The following is a 13,608-nucleotide window of genomic DNA, read 5'->3' as shown; positions in this document are numbered from 1 at the left end:
TGGTAGTCAACTGCTGAATACATTTTTTTTTAAAACAGTACAGCCATTGCCAGCAAATACAAAACAATAGGATAAAACACCAATTCACAATATGCTCCCATGGTCCCTTGAGTAATCCCTTGATATGATATGGATGGATGGAGGGCTGCATGGTGGGAGGGCCAGGGGGAGGGAGGCAGGCAGCCAGCCAGCCTGGTTACTGGCCCTTCCTGGTTGAGGGAGGGGCCCCCAGGTGAATGAGTGGATGGGTGGGGGAGAGGGATGAAAGGAGGCATCCTGCACCCCCTTCCTGGTTACTGAACATGTCCCAGCAGAAGACGACTGGGTCAAGGGGTGGGGGGGCCCAGACATGGTCCACTAGGGGCACCCTAAGGTGGGGGCCCCCAGGCAGAGTTAGAGCCCCCTCAGGTACAGATGAGTGGCCTGACTCAGCTGTCTGGCTGAGTTGGGCCATGCTACTCTCTGTACTGTGGTGAGCATGTTTGTTATTCCCCTGAAATAAAATAGTTTTCTGATAGCATACTGTTAACAATAATTTAGATTATTAAGAAGTATTAGCTTTACAGCTGAATACAAGGCATGACCTGTGGCCTAGCAATGCCGCTGACCACAAAGCAGAATGATAGCTAAGCCTTTGCTTATGTTAAGTAATCATTTTAACTGTGTTAAGCATTTTCTGAGTAAAATGCAGCAAGTGAATCTGTGTCTGTGTGCTGTAAACCAGATACAGCAAGGAACAAGATAACTCAAAGAAGCCATTGTTCTAAGTACAGTGATCGTGTCCTTAAGAAGTATCTACCACTGTACAAGTTCTTGCTAACGTATCATAATGTTACTGTTACTTAACTTTTAGCTTTTAAAAAGTGCTAGTTCAGCTTAATAGAAATATGCTGTTATGAAGATCTGTGAAGCACCACCCAAGTATTGCTTTTGTTAACCCTGTAGTCTTGCCTTGTTGTAAAAAGTATAAAAGAACGCCACACCCTTTAAGGGGGGCCATTTTGCCTTTTGCTGGCTTTATGGTCTTTGCTCGAGCAAATAAACGGCTGTCATTTTTTTACCCACGTTGTCTGGTCCCTATTGCAGCTAGATAATGAACTCTAGGGAGTTTTCTCCCACCACAGTACCACTGTAACTTTGGAACCTTTCTTGGGCACAAAGGTTTGGTAGGGAGGGAGGGGTGAAGGGAGGCATCTGGCACCCCTTTCCTGGTTACTGAACATGTCCCAGCAGGAAGATGGCTGAGTCAAAGTGGGTGGGGGGGCAGGCACGGTGGAAAAGGGACCCCCTCAGGTGTGGGCCCCCCCCCAGTCACGGTTGGAGCCCCCTCAGGTACAGATGAATGGCCCGACTCAGCTGGCTGGCTGAGTCAGGCCACTTTCTGTACCATTGTAACTTTGGAATCTTTCCTGGGCACAAAGCTTATGTGGGTAGGGAAGAGGGATGGAGGGAGGCATGGGTGGGGTAGAGAAATAATCTGGTAATTTTCTACCCCCTCTTAATTCTTTGGACCGCCACACTACCTATAGTGTATGTCCTCTATCCCCCTGCCCATGTACCCTCCTTTCCTCCCCCGCCTCCCCCCAGTGTACCTTCTTTAGGTGTGGTGGGGAGGGGAGAGACTTTCTACTATTATTTAGTTATTTAAACTCTTCCTTCCTTCCACAAGTCAGAGAAGAAACTCAAGGAGACAGAAACCTCAAGGAGACAGAATGGTGGGTGGGTGGGTGTCAGAAGACATGTACCCGAGTCCAAATTTACTGGTACATGGCCAGTAACCAGGTGGAGGGCAAGAAGACTAAGTGAAGTGGGCCTGCAAAACTTGTGCAAATCAAGCTAATGTTTGGGCCAAAGCCAGTGAAGAAGCCTCAGCTTCTGTCATTGCAGTGGTCAAAGCTAACCAGGAGGAGGGTGAGAGATATAACACAGAGAGCAAGCAAAGCAACCAAGTAGAAGGCCTCCACAATTCAGAGGAGAAACTCAAGCCTCAGCTTCTGCTACTGCACAGCTCAGCTTGCTTTGTGGCCAGCAAAGATTCCAAAGTTGCAAGGGTGCAAGGGAGAGGTGTAAGGCAGAGAGCAAGTGGGGCGAAGAGCATGCTACCCAGACCGTGGAGGTCTTGGCCAGTAACCAAGAAGAAGGCCTCCGCAATTCAGAGGAGAAACTCAAGCTTCCTTAGTGGAAGGCACCACCTGCAACCTGAGCCTTCTGCCACTGCAGTGGTCATAGCTCTTGAGCACAGCTTGCTTTATGGCCAGCAGCAACTCCAAAGTTGCAAGGGTGCAAGGGAGAGGTGTATGGTAGAGAGCAAGTGGGATGAGGAAACTGCTACCTGGACCATGGAGATCTTGGCCAGCAACCTAGAAAAAGGCCTCCACAATTCAGAGGAGAAACCTCAAGCTTCCCGAGTGAAAGGCACTACCTGCGGCCTGAGCTCTCTGCAGCAATGAATGAAATACACTTGCACAACTTGTCCAGCTTGTACTGATGCAGGACATGGCCAGTAACTATGTGGAAGAGGACGAGAAGACTATATACTACAGGCAGGGAGGGTTTTCCCCAGCAAAAAGCTTTCTTCCAGTCAAAAGACATGTACTATATCCCAGTCTGAATTTGCTTGAACAGAGCCAGTAACGAGGAGGAGGGCTAGAATAATATGAAACGGATCTACAGAGTAGAGGGACCTAGAGAACAGCTTGAACAAGGAGGTGGGCTGTAACAGGAGGCCATCTCAAGGTCAGTTTGCCTTTGGCCCATCCACCTGTTTCTGGGCCAACTGCCCTCCCTCTCGCCTGTCACGCATGGTTGTTATCCAATTAATGATCTTAATTAGGCAGGAGGCTGCCCATTTTCTTGCCCCAATGTCAGGGGGCGCTATCTGTGGCTCCGTACCTCCCCTACACTGCAGCCCATGCCTCACAGATGGCATCCACTGTTGTCAACATCACCAGCCCCACTCTGGGCCCCAGAATCCTCCAGTCTGAACCCCACCTGGGTCCTTCCACTCAGGCGGCCTACTCCGCCTTCATTCTAAGCTACCTAGCTCCCTGAGCTGTTCCCTCTTACAGGTGTGCCCCCCCCCAGGACCTTTGGCTTACTGGCCCTGGCCTCACCTCCAGGCCACTCGGAACCCCAGGCCCTCAGCTCTGGGTGTCCCTCGTGGTGGGTCCCTAGCCCTTCAACCCTTCCGGTCCTGGCCCCAACATTGACCAGTCAGGGGATTTCAAGACAGGTTCTGAGTCTAGAGCCCCACTCTCTCTCCAGGGTCCACCTTCCGGACCCTACAAGGGGGTAACCCACCTGGTTGTGGGAGATGGGGTTATTAAGGTGCCCCAACCCGCCTTTCACCAGAGTGGTAAATGACCTGGCATTTCCTGGGGGCTCCCGTGCACCTGAGAGTCACACCAGGTCACCCACTCCTGGAAGGGTGCAGTTTTAGGTTATGCCCAGGACCAGGAGCCTCCTAGCCATCCCCTACAGCTCCTCCCTTACCTCCAAGCATTTTCCATGAAGCCTTGCAGTCAGGCAATGTTACTGCCTGCCCCGCCAGCAGGGAACTGATCTGTTTATATAGGCAGCCAGGGATCTAAAATGACTGCTGCAATCAGGCACTTGCTGTCTGCTTGGCTCAGGTCTTAAAGTGACAGGCACAAACAGTGCCCTGCCATATGGGCATTTCCTTCACTCCCCCTCCCCCAGGGAAAGAGGCAGGGAGGTTGCATAATCACCTGCCTTATGCTCAGTATCTACTTTCTCATCGTAAGGAATCAAACTGTAATAATAGGTCTATATAACATAAGTCTATATCATACATTGTCTATATATATATATATATGGTGGAGGCGCAGGAGGTGTGTGATGTGTACAGGGTAATAAGGCAGATCTACCTGCTTTGAAATGCCGTGATAAGGAATTGAACCATTACAATCATTATTGACCATTAATAAATCATCATTAATTACTATTACCAGTACTATAAATTCTTATTAATATATTACTATTGGCATTAATAGTTGCTTCCTATCATTAGCATTACCTGCTATTATATTATAAATGTACATCAGGCAAGATGAAAGTCACTATAATTATAATGCATAATAGTTCAGTTGTTGAGAGAATCCTGAAAGAAGTGTCATCCTGTTCATTTTCATAGATTCATAGATGTTAGATGTTAGGGTTGGAAGGGACCTCAAAAGATCATCGAGTCCGACCCCCTGCATAGGCAGGAAAGAGTGCTGGGTCTAGATGACCCCAGCTAGATGCCTATCTAACCTCCTCTTGAAGACCCCCAGGGTAGGGGAGAGCACCACCTCCCTTGGGAGCCCATTCCAGACTTTGGCCACTCTAACTATGAAGAAGTTCTTCCTAATGTCTAGCCTAAATCTGCTCTCTGCTAGCTTATGGCCATTATTTCTTGTAACCCCCAGGGGCGCCTTGATGAGTAAAACCTCACCAATTCCCTTCTGTGCCCCCATGATGAACTTACAGGCAGCCACAAGGTCGCCTCTCAACCTTTTCTTGCGGAGGCTGAAGAGGTCCAGGTGCCCTAGTCTCTCCTCATAGGGCTTGGCCTGCAAGCCCTTAACCGTACAAGTGGCCCTTCTCTGGACCCTCTCCAGGTTCTCCACATCCCTCTTGAAGTGCGGCGCCCAAAATTGCACGCAGTACTCCAACTGTGGTCTGACCAGCGCCCAATTTTCTTTGTCTTCCTTTCTGTTTCATCCTCTTGTCACACCAACAGGGATTGATCATCCTGCGGCTAGCAGTGGAAGGAGTCCTAAAAACCAGAAAAGAGGGAGGATAGAGCATCAGAATTCGAATTGGTGCCTTTAGTGCACCTCGCATACCTTCTTTCATGTCCATAAAATGTCATCAGCCCCGTTTCAAATAAATTTCAACTAAACAATGCATCCCCCCACAACTGGAGATGACCCTATCAGGGTGCAGGGCAGTGGCATATCGACGGCGGCGAGCGGTGCAGTTGCCCTGGCACGGACATAAAGAGGGCCCACTGGCAGGTGCGAAGGGGGTGCCACCACTCCATGCTTCTCGCCCTCCCTCACCCCCGCTGTCGAAACCACTGCAGAAGGGGTCTTGTCTGGGGTGGCCGGGCATGGGAGCAAGGGTGGCAGCACCCCAGGCTTGTCCCCCAGGTCCCAGAGACCCACGGTTTGACACTGGCCTTGGGCAAATTAGCTCACCCCCCTGCACAGAGCCAATCCCGTGTGCCGCTGTGGCGGGGGAGGGGAGTTGGCAAGTGTGGCATCCAGATGCGAGGCTAGTAGCGGCACTGAGGAATCGCCTCATCCGCTTTGCACATCTCTGCAGGGCCCCCAAAGTGCTGTGCCTGGGGCAGTCACTTGTATTCACCCCCTACCAGGGATGACCTTGTCATCCTCAGGGCACAGACAAGTGTCAGGTGTCACTTATCAAAGGTGGCTTGTAACACATCACCATGTCCTCTTTTGAGTTGCACGTCACAGAGGTGCAGGCGGGCATCAAATAGCACTCGAAGTTTCACTGCACCCCACTTGATCAGCCTGCAGTCTTCTCAAACCCTGGATTCGCATTGCTGTGCCCCCTGGGAGCAAGTGTCGTGACTGGGATGAGTCCTTCTCTGCCCCCACTATGCTGTCATCCCTCACCTGCCTCAAACCTCCCTTGTTAATACAGCTAACATACACCCTGACCTCTGTTCCTCCAATTTATAGTGCTTGAGTGGGGCAACCTTCCCCCCCACCCCCAGCAGCCTCATTTTGGTATGGAAAAAAACTCAGACACTCTGGCACTGGCTTGGAAAAGAGCACGAAAAGAAGGTGGAAAAGTTTGCAAAGTCCCTGGGTTTGTCTGCAAGCAAAGCAGGTCTTAAACCCCAGGCTGCCCCCCCACCCACGGCCTCACTTTGGTGTTCCAGAATGATGGAGATAGTACCTAGCACCTGGCTGGAAAAGAGTGCGAAAAGAAGATGGAAAAGTCTGCAAAGTCCCTGGGTTTGTGTGAAAGCAAAGCATGTCTTTAAACCCCATGCCACCACCTGACCAACGGCCTCACTTTGCTGTTCCAAAATGAAGGAGACTGTGCCTGGCACCTGACTGGAAAAGAGCATGAAAAAAGCTTGAAAAAGCACATTTTCAAAGTTTCCATTTAGGGAAAATTCAAGAAAGGGTTATAGTTATAGATGTTAGCGTTGGAAGGGTCCTCAATAGATCATCGAGTCTAACCCCCTGCATAGTCAGGAAAGAGTGCTGGGTTTAGATGACCCCAGCTAGATGCCTATCTAACCTCCTCTTGAAGACCCCCAGGGTAGGGGAGAGCACCACCTCCCTTGGGACCCCGTTGTGAAGGGTGAGCCAAAGAGCCTGGGAAGGCATGAGCCCCTATGGGCGACTTTGCAAAGTGGCTGGTGGCTTGAAAAAAAGCAAGCCAGGCTGCTGGGGGTTAACACACCAGCCTTTGCAAAATGTTTGCGTGAAGGCCAGCACTTGTGTGTTGCGACCCACCCAGGCAGCCCCCCTGTTTACATCTGAAGCCCCTCTGTATACCTGTGCAGGAGAGATTGCCAACCTCTCCTCCCCAGCACCCTGCAGAAAGTGGCAGGACAAATGAACAGAAAAATGAACCCAAACAATGAACGAAATTCACCTTCCCAACCAAGCAGTGTAAGAATGGATATGGAGGCAGACACAGGAAATCAGGAAACTATGAGGTTTTAATGTTTGCAACGCTATTATAAGCAGTTACTTGTGTTTCTTTGCCTTCACCCCACCATGACCCTGAACTGCCACTGTCTCCCTGAAATGCAGTGGTGCCCTCCTGGCCCAGCTGGCAGTCATACGGCCATCCTGTAACCCCACTGAGTTAGGGGGAACAGGCTTGGCTGTAATTCTCCACTTGTCTTGCACAGAGGCAAGACAAGTGGACCAATTTTTCCCTTTCGGGCATTGTACCCATTTATTTAGGTACTTCTGCACACTCTGACAGGTATCATTAAAAGTGTCCTGTGACCTCTGTAATTCAACACGGGACTTATCGACCACGTCTTTCAAATTCTACATGGTGTCTTGCATTTGCTCAAGGATGGCATCCTTCTTACACAGTGACTCACGGAGTTCATCCCTCCAGGCATCTGCATGTTCTGCTCTGGCTACTGAGGACTCTGCTAAAACCTCGAGGACCGTCTCTGCTTGCTGTGAAAATCTCTGCAGCACTCTGCTGTAGTGTGAGCAGGGTGCTATTCCCGGCAGCCATGGGTCACGGTGTCTGATAAGCAAAGAAAAAAGCAATGGTTGCGTTCCCCACAGGAGGAAAAAAGTACACCTCCCAACCATGCAGTGCACAAAATGCTGGCAGGCACAGAAATAGATCCTGCAACAGTGGGGCACCACTTGTACTGCCCAAAACTTACAAGTACTCACTTCAGAAACAGATCCGTGGCTTCCACTGCCCATGCTAGCTGTAACAAATTAATTAAAGCAAATAATTAATTTGGCTTCTGTGTTACATTATGAGTTATCGAACCCATCATGCACTGAAAGAACATGGCGACCCACCTACAGCACACATGAATTTCTCCCCCTGCCTCCGGGGGACCCCCCCAAACCCAACCAGCACAAACCTGTGTGTTGCCTGGCAGTGCAAGAGGCACATTACAAGAGACTTACCAGGTCCAGCTTGTTCTTGGGTCTTGGTAGCTGTAGATGATGCATCAACCACATGGGTTTCTTCCTGACCCTCCACCTCCTTTGCTTCATCATACGTGCTAGTCTGTGGAATGGAGAGGGAAGTGGCACTAAGTGTACGGTGACCGACGGTTCTTCCTGCCACTCATGGTCATCAGGGAGCAGGGAGCAGTCTCCATACAGCTGACACATGCTCATGGTTTCACCTCAGGAGAGGCTGCCTCCTCCTCCTCCTCCAGTCCAACTCCAATGCTGAAAGTCTCTATACCCAGAGTGTTGCTCACGTCCTAGGAGAGAATGATGGACAGCTTGTCATAGAAGGGGACAATTGTGAGACCTGCCCCAGAATGGGAGTTCGTATCTTTGGCTCTGTAAAATGCTGATCTCAGGGACTTGATTTTGCACCGGACCTGGGCCCAGTCACGATTGTGCCCTCACTCCTGCATGCCTTTTGTGATCTCGACATAAACAGGCTTATTCCTCCTACTTTCCAGCCTATGATCCTTTGCTCCGACCAAATGTTGATTAAGTCCTCTAGTTCTTCCTGGGTCCAGCTGGATCCATGGCCGTTGGAGGTATCAGCCTCCTGGGCTGCCAGCTCCATACTGCTGGCCTTGGCTTTCTGAGACATAGTGAAGCAGTTCACAGTCAACAGCACAAGGAATTTGTGATAGGGGGCTGGCAACCTTGGCGGGGGCGGGGTGCCTTTATACTCAGGCTGTGCTTGCATGAGGGTCTGAGAAAATTCCAAGGGTTGTTGAAGTCATTACCTGTAAGTGTCAAAACGCCGAAAGGTGATGAAGCACCCACTTAACGACAGAAAAGTCCTGATGATGGGGTAACTAAGGCCATTGTACTTTGGGATGACTGCTTAATGGCCCGGACTGTTGCAAAAATTGATACCTACCTGCCTGCTTGTGCAAAATAATTTTATTACAGAAGCACAGCCTGTTTTCCCTGAAGTGGCAAAAGTTTTGAGTAGCCTACTACGTTACCAGGAGTGGAGTAGGCAAAACAATTTTTGTTTGGAAACTTGATTATGTCAGAACACCAGTGGCTGCTAAGCTCAGGAGGAAAGGATGAAAGGAAGTGTAAAAACCCCAATGCCCTGGGGTGCCGGGGTGAAGTGTTGAAAAAGCAGCTACACTAAGCTCCAGACCACACAACACCCTGCAGTCCCTGCCCCCCACTTGGTGCAGATGGGTGAGAAGCTGCTGCTGACAGAGAGGGGCAAAATGGAGAATGATGATGAATATGTGACATGGAGGACATTGAGCAGGAGGAGGAGGAGGTGGCAGTACTGCTTCTACACATGCTGTTTACCTGGGGATTACTGCTGCAGTTCTTGAGAAGGACAGGAACTGTGCTACAGTGTTCAGTGGCAAGTTGTGTTCCTGGTTTAACAACATTAATGACAATAATAATAATAATAAGATATGGGTACCCAGAGGACTTGGAATACACAGAGGAAAATGAAGAAGTGGAATTTGACCGGGCTCTGTGGAGAAACCGGAGGAGGAGGAGCAGAATCTGCATGGTGTGGGCCCGTGAGAGCAGCTCGAACTGGTGGGAGCGAATCGTGCTGACGACTTGGAACGACCAGCAGTAGCTGGAGATGTGCCAAATGAAAAGGGAGATGTTCTATCATATTGTCTCGATGCTGGGGCCCCACATCGTGAGGCAGGACACTGCCAACATGTGTTGGCCCATCCCACCAGACAAGAGGGTTACAATGGCCATCATGAAACCAGCCAGCCCCTCCAGCCTCCGCTACATTGTGAACCAGCTTGGCGTGGCTGCCTGTACGGTCAGGCTGGCAACTCATGAGGCATGCCAGCTGCTTAAGGAGATCAGTGCAAACAAAATTATCCACCTGGTGAATCTGCAGCAAGTCACAGATGGCTTTAATGAGAAGGGGTTCCCAAACTGCGTGGGGGCTTTAGACAGCACTCACATCCCAGTGCTGTGCCCTCTGGGGATGGGAAGGACATACACAAACAGGAAAGGATATGCCTCCATGATCCTGCAAGCCGTGGTGAACCACCAGGACTGGTTCACGAACATTTCAGGTGGACCGGCAGCGCGCATGATGTGCCCATGTTCAGAAACTCCCCTCTGCCTGCCCTTGTGGAGAAAGGACACTGTGAACCCGGTGTGGAACAGACAGTGATCCGCAGCGTCACCATTCCCCAGGTTATATTAGCAGATGCTGCCTACCCCCTAAAGCCCTGGCTCATGAAGCCTTATAGAGGGAGCGTGACTGACCCACAGAAGCTGGTTTTTAACCACCATCTGAGCAGTTGCAGGATGCCCCCTCCCCCCCCCCCCCCACACACACACACACACACACGTGGGTGAGAAGGAAGGATAACTATATTACAGCTCTTGGCAGGCTAGGCAGGTGGAAGGACCAAGCCGAACAGCAACCCACATTTTGAAAAACATTCCAAAAACATTTATAAAACAATTCACAATGCACCTCCAAAAGCTGTATGTGGCACTACACAAACAGATTGGCAGTGTACCTGGGTAGGGGATGGGAGGGTTCCAGTAGGAGCCCCCATTGGAAACTGTAGGACTATCACTGAGCTCAGGAATGCTGGGAAATGTAGTCCAAAAAAAAAAAAGCCAGAAGCGTTTGCCACCACCAACATCAACAGCAATCGCCAATCAACCAGGCAGCAACAAACACCCACCAACCTATCCATACACCCACTACTCTAAACCATAACAGTTATCATAGCAGCTATGGTAAATGGAAAAAAACACATATATTTGTAAAATGGTGGGATGGGAAGGGAAAAGAACAGGAGGGGAGGATTTAGGCAACTTGTCTTTGGGATTGAGATGGGGTCGGGATGGGGTCTTTGGGATCGTGTACTGATGGAGAGAGACCAGATTGACTGAGCATAGGCGGGTACAAGTGACAAGGATTTCGGGGTGACCATGCCCATGCCCAGGGAAGACTCCCAGTGAGAGTCAGGACTGCCCAGTGAGAGTCTGGGGGCAGGGACTGGGGAGCCCGGGTGGTTTACATGTGCCTCCTGCTGTAATACATTAGGAAAGACATTCTAGGGGGTAAATTGGTATTTGACTCCCCCTACTGAAATCTGTGGGGAATGATGCACAAGGCTTAACTTGCTCAAAAGTGCCGTTTGTGCGAACACGAACACCGTGTTGTGCAAAAAAAATGCACTGCACCAAAAAAAAAAAAAAGAGCGTTAAAATGTTCAGGCGCTCTACATTAACGTCCGTGTCATCTACACATGCCCTAAAACTCTTCGGAGGAGTTTTAGTTTGCTGCACCCCAAGTCATTTAAGGCGCATTACACTGCCGAATTTCCTACAGCGGCTGGAATTAATGTACCATATGCTGCGGAGGCTTGCAAACACTGACACTATTAAAGTGGTGCAAAAGCATTTAGCCTGCTTTAAATTGTCATGCACACATGCCCTAAGCCAGGCTTGTCTAACATACGGCCCGCCAAGGCATTTTCTGTGGCCCGCGGTGCTGCGACAGGAAACAAAAGTAAATACTGCTTACTTTCGTTCCCACCCCTTGTCCCTCCCCCAGCCCCTCAGCAGCTTACTAATGGCTGCTGAAGGGCTCGGGAAGGGACAAGGTTCCCACACATACTGTGTCAGCTTGACATTGCCAATGCGGTGCGTGTGGGAAGAAGAGAGCCGTGTGCCGCTCACCACAGGCTGAGCCCAGCCGGAGCAGCAGGGGCTCAGCTGCACTTTCCCCCTACCTGTGCTGGTCAGTCCTGAGCGGCACACAGCCCTGCTGCCGCCTCTGCTGGTTGGTGCCAACCCAGGCGGGTCTGTCCCGTCCGGAGCAGCACACAGCTGAAGCCGGATTCCCACATGCTGCTGGGGATGGGAGGAGTCCAGCCGGGTCTGCATCGGCCAACAGAAGCCTCAGCGGAGCCGTGTGCTGCTCGGGACTGACTGGTGCAGACAGGGGGAAAATGAAGCTGAGCCCCTGCTGCTCCGGCTGGGCTCGGGTCAGCACCAGCCACCAGAGGCAGCGACGGAACCGTGTGCCGCTTGGGACTGACCGGGGCAGGTAGGGGGAAAGTACAGCTGAGCCCCTGCTGCTCTGGCTGGGCTCATCCTGAGGTTCATTTAATGTTTGTAAAATGCTTGGAGAACCCCACATAGATGCACTGCATAGAAATGCAAAATATATTTTTACTTATTTGGTTGGCACCTTGGGCTGAGATTTTCAAAGCTGAATCAAAAGACCAACTTCCATTCAAATGAATGAGATTTAGAGGGCTCCAAATCCTTTATGACAACTTTGTAACATGCCTATCTACCCCTTTTTGCAAATCTCAGCCATAGTTTGGAAGCTCAGCCAAAGAACATAAGAGCTTCTGAACATAGGAGCATAAAAAGTGCCATGCTTGGTCAACACCATGGTCCATCTAGCTCAGTATCCTGTCCCGAACAGTGGCAGAGGTGGATGCTATAGAGGGAGAGTTTTGAACTGGTTAGATGCATTTCATTGTCACTTCCTGCAACTTTACTGGTGTCAAAGGTCACGTGACATCACTTCCTGATGTGATACCACTTCCTGTGAGGACTTTGAATATGGCTCGCCGGCCCACTGGGTGATAAAAAGTTCATGATCTGGCCCCACATTCAAAAAGGTTGGACACCCCTGCCCTAAGTGAACACCTAGAGCTGTTTACTTTGTTACTCAAAGAACTGGCTGGGATTGCTGTGTGGAATCAGAAAAAATATATGCCTTAAACTTTGATTATTTTAGTTATAAGATGACATAACCGCTTTGTGTAGAATTGCTGGCTCTGTACAGTAGAACAGATAAGGGCAAGTGTTTGTTCTTTGTAACTCCTCTGCAACTGCTTTGCTCACCGTGGCCTTGAAGGTAGCAAAAAAAAAGTATATAAAAAGTTAATTTCCAGGTGCAAGGAGGTTTGTGAACTAATCTCGCCTCCCCCATTATTTCCCATCCTGATGACAGCAAAAAAATAATGAAGTAATATTATAGCCACTTTTCATGCTAATTTCACTATATGATCACGTGAGTTGTAAGCAACTGTTAAAAAGTATATAAGCCTCCTGATTTTGCTCTTGGGGGGGGACTCCTTCCAAGTGCTTGGGAAATCCATGTCACTTTGGAACTCCCCCTACAGCTGTAGTTTCTTTTGAATAAAAGCTTCTGCTGACCTGACCCAAAAGTATGCTGCGTGTGTTTCCACGACAGCTGGGAGAGACAGACTGAGCTATAGCTGTTGTAAAGAGTTGTTTGCAAAACATTTCTAAGGTCCTTCTTAAAAATAATAAACTCTATTTGCTTTTATTAAAAAGGTGTCCTTCTTAACAGCACTCATGACACCCCGCACCCCTCCCCGCTGCTGCAGCTGGCCTCAGGAAGCCGCACACTGTCAGCGGCAGCAGGCTGGTAAAGCCCCTGGCTCACTGCTGCTGCCCATGGCTTCCTGGGTTGTGCTGCCTCTCTGGTGGGGCTTGTCAATGCTTTGGCCCCCGGCTCCACACGCTGCTCTGAGTGGGTGCGTAAAGCCCCTCCTCCACGGCAGGGTAGGGTGGGGCCAGTCTGGGGCTCAGCACTCCTCTCCTGGTCTGACTTTGCAGAGCCATGGGCTGGAGCCCAGCGCCACATCATCCATTCCTATCCTTGCACCCCACTGGATGTGGTATCTTGTGTTGCTGCAGCTGCTGCTGCTGGCAGCACCCTCACACACTCCCCTAGCCTGACCCACAGTGGCTGCAGGGCCTGCCAGGGGCAAGGTGAGGAGGGTAAGGAACGACTTCCCTGGGCCTGTAGCTCAGCCCCATGGCATAGAATCATATCACAGAATCATAGAATCATAGAAGTAGGGTCGGAAGGGACCTTGTAGATCTTCAAGTCCGACCCCCTGCCTGGGCAGGAGGAAAACTG

The sequence above is a fragment of the Alligator mississippiensis genome, chromosome 9 (genome assembly GCF_030867095.1).
Source record: "Alligator mississippiensis isolate rAllMis1 chromosome 9, rAllMis1, whole genome shotgun sequence".
Classification (NCBI taxonomy): Eukaryota; Metazoa; Chordata; order Crocodylia; family Alligatoridae; genus Alligator; species Alligator mississippiensis.
This window is presented reverse-complemented; position numbering follows the sequence as displayed.